Below are 3,704 nucleotides of genomic sequence, written 5' to 3' on the forward strand. Positions count from 1 at the left end.
CAGCACAATGAATCTCTTGCTTTAAACAGGAGATAATTCAGCTACTCCTTGGCTCTCATTTCATAAATCAATGTCTTAAAATCATAATCCAAAGAGTTTTTCTAGTAGAAAAACCTTTCAGTTTTAAAAGGAGCAAATACATTAGCTAAACCTTGTAAACAATTGCACATTTTAGTTATACATTGTAAAGACAAATAAAAAAAGAAAAACAAACAAACAAACACAAAAATGGTTGCTCAGTACAAGGCACACATTACAATTCCAACTGAGTGGTGGAACCCAGACATCTGCTTTGCTTTGCTGGTTGGTGTGGCTGTGCTGAGACTCAGGAGCCACACACCATCCCTCTGCTCAGCTCCTGACCTTCTGGAAGTCCACACATGTGCTCTTTCCATCAGACTGTTTTGTGCTCTTCATTTGTGTGATGTGATTTTAAGTCTTTCCACTGTTTACCTCCTCCAATTTTTCCACAAGGCCTCTTGGGAAAAGCCCAGTTTTCCCATTGCATTGTAATGTGCCTTTGAACCAGCCAACTTCTCACTTTTTATTAACAAACATAATACCTCCTTTAAGTTCCCAAGTTCTGCCTCACTCTGGAGAGAATAGGAAACCACCACCTAGTGCCTTTCACAAACAATAGGCTAGACTCATTCATGACAGGACCCAGTGAGGAACATGCCTGATGAGGAGGTGGAGCAATGGAACTTCAAAGTCCAGGGAGCTAGTCTTCAGATGGAAAGCTCCTTGTTCCAGGGCTGTGCATACTGGTGCTGCAGTGACTGGGCCATTCCTGTTCATGGGGCTGTAGCTGGCCCTGCCATGGCCTACCCCAAGTGGTAGCTCAGGGCCCATGGCTCCCTGTAGGGGCAACTCACCACCATTTAGCCCCACTTCCAGCTCCACTTCTACTTAAGCAATGCTAAAGGGGATACTCAGGGCTTCCATTTGGTGGTGGCACCAGAAGGCAACTTCAGTAAACCTGTTATTCTATTTTACTGTCCTTGTCCAGTTTGCTTGCTGACCTGCTCCCACGAGCTGATGAAGAACCATGTGGAGTTGTGGGAAGTCCAGGGAGAATGGGCACTGTCTGGCAACTGGGCTTGGTTTAATGAGAGGCAGTGGTGATACTTGGGGAGGTCAATGAAGTGGCTGAAGCACAGGCCAGGGAGGCACCAGCTTGACTGAAACTGACAGCAGCAGTATGGGCAGCACAGCCTGCCATTGGTGATGGGGGAGGGGGAGGACAACAAATTGTGGGGCAGGCCCACAGATAAAGGTAGCATTCTGTACCTGGATGGGCATCAGTGCTGTTGTGGGGCATTCTTGATTATGTGCTGCAACTGCCCTCACTGCATTGTGGTCCTGGTTGACTGTAATCTGCCCAGGCATGTGAAATAGGACCTTAGTTTGAGCACTTATTTGGTTGTGAGATGCTGACACTACAGCTGGAGGGACAATCCTGGGTATTCCAGCCACACCATTTCTCTAGAGCTTCTGGGAAGGCCCTCCTTCAGTGGAGGGAATGACCTTTGTCATCCCATAACTTTTCTGACCCACAGTAGACATAGGAACTTTAGCTTCAGTAACATTTATCACTTCCCTTGTGACATATGCCACATAATTGCCAAGTAAAACCCCAATCTGAGTGGTATGCATTGATATCCCTTTGTACCAGCCATCCTAGCAATGCTCAAACAATAAAAACATCTCCTCTATTCCCAGCTCTAACTCTTTTTCTTTCTGGGAGTGTATGGGTGGATAGCCACATACACAGTGGGGTGAGTCTGAGTTTGAAATTGTGCAAACTATACAGTGGCTTCTGCCATGGGTCTGGGTCCCATTTCAGCAGTAGCAACACCAGCAGTAGTACCTGGTGATGTGGAGGTGATGACAGTGACAGCCAGGAGATGGAGTGGTAGAGGAGAGCATTCAAAGTTCCAAGGGCAGCTGGTTAGGGGAAATCCAACAGGAAAGTGAATGAGGAGCCAGTTGTCACTGAGCTCCTTGGGAATGAGGTCACAATTAACCCGGTGGTACTCATATGAACTTGAGAAGGGACACTGCAGGAATCCCAGACAGTCCCCTGATGCTCCCAGAAGCTGTGGCATTTCTGGAGCTGATGAGGACAGGAGGGCTGATCTCCATGGAGTGGTGGTTCTGGGATTCCTGGGAAGACTTGTTTGCCATGGTGAGGGAAGTGTAGGAGAATCACTTTTTTTGGGGTTCTTCTTGGTGTTGGAGAGTTTTGGGGCAGTGCTTCTCTGGGCTGTTGCTGAGGGACCTTCTCCAGCATCAACTCCTGGCATGGGAGTCTTATCCCATTCCATCCCCTGTTTAGCAGCTTAGTTCAACTCAATGTGGGAAATTGGAAATATGCTTACTTTGTCTGCCAACATTCCTTCAGCCCAGTTTTCATCCACTCTGTGGATCACAGTCAGAAAAACATCCTTTGTAAACAGAAGACAATCTTTGTTCACTTCCTTATCTTTTACTTCAAAGTCATAAAGTTCTTTGCACTGAGGTGGAAGTTGATGTAATGGTTGAATAGACTGCTAAAAGTTGTTGGGGGAAGAGCCATGGATCCTGCTGACTTCCCCATGTTACCAGTTTTCATCAACTTATCGCAAAATGATGATGTCATTCTGGTGAATTTCAAGTCACCAGGTTCCTTACTCTCAGAGTTATATAATGCTTTGGCACATGGTAACTGAGGTGTACCCCTCACTGGGGGACTCCAGGCTTGCAGCTGGGGCTGCTGTCCATACTGGGAATCTTGTAGATCATTTGTGCTACAATTTGCCATACTGCTGCCCTGAGCCATGAATGCATTTGTGAAGTTGGTTCTACTGCTCCCACCAGGGCTAGGTTTCCAAGGCCTCTGCTTGATGCTTCCCAGAATCCTGTCCAGCAGGATGTCACTGGGAAACTCCTCAACACCCAAGCCAAAAAGGGCCCTCCACTCAGAACATCTGAGGGAACCTAGGATCACCAGCAAACATCATTTGCAAAACTTGTGCTGACAAGACAAGACTTTTGCAGAAGCATCCAGGTGATCTAGACTCCCTGGACACTCCAAAAGGTTTAAGAAGGCAGATTAATTCATCTTGATCTACTGTGCTGAGAAAGATTCTTCAGAAATGTCCATAGATATGTACAGCTATTAAAATGATTTGTGTAATATGCATTTCAGACATTGCTCTTGTGCCTTAACTGATCCTCTTTGTTTGTGGCCCCTTGTGCAGTCCAGTCTTGCCCACTGTCAGCTATGTCTCTGATGCCATTGTGCCCCCAAGACGCTTCTATGCTGCACCCTAACACACATGCACACACACAAAGTATGCCACTGCCTTCCACTTGCTCAGCCTTAAATGTTATTTTTTTTAAATTAAAAGAATGCTTGGTAGGTTTGAAACCAATATGTGAGAGTTGGAAAAATCCAACTTTCAAGCCTGGCTTGATTATTTTGTGACTCTCTGACTTTGGAAAAATGACCTAACTTCTCTGTTTTCTTATTCTCTTGTGGTAGTAATAGTTTCTGTTGTAGAGAACAACAGGAACTACAGACAAAGCTCCAGTGCAGTGCATGTCAGGATATACACTCCATATATGGCATGTCTTCAAACAAGAGCAGTAATGACAGTGTCTTTTGGTAATGGGCAGCTGACAGTGCAGAAATAGCAAGCACCATCACTCTTTCTGTGACA

The 3,704-nt window shown here is 45.8% G+C and overlaps 1 pseudogene; it reads right to left on the bottom strand.

Annotated features, from left to right (window-relative positions):
- Window positions 1-982: 982 nt before the first annotated feature.
- LOC124094094 (E3 ubiquitin-protein ligase SH3RF1-like) lies at window positions 983-2,599 on the bottom strand (annotated as a pseudogene).
- Window positions 2,600-3,704: the final 1,105 nt, after the last annotated feature.

The sequence above is a fragment of the Marmota monax genome, unplaced genomic scaffold (assembly GCF_021218885.2).
Source record: "Marmota monax isolate L192 unplaced genomic scaffold, Marmota_monax_Labrador192_F-V1.1 WCK01_AAM20220418_F8-fsc00255, whole genome shotgun sequence".
Classification (NCBI taxonomy): domain Eukaryota; kingdom Metazoa; phylum Chordata; class Mammalia; order Rodentia; family Sciuridae; genus Marmota; species Marmota monax.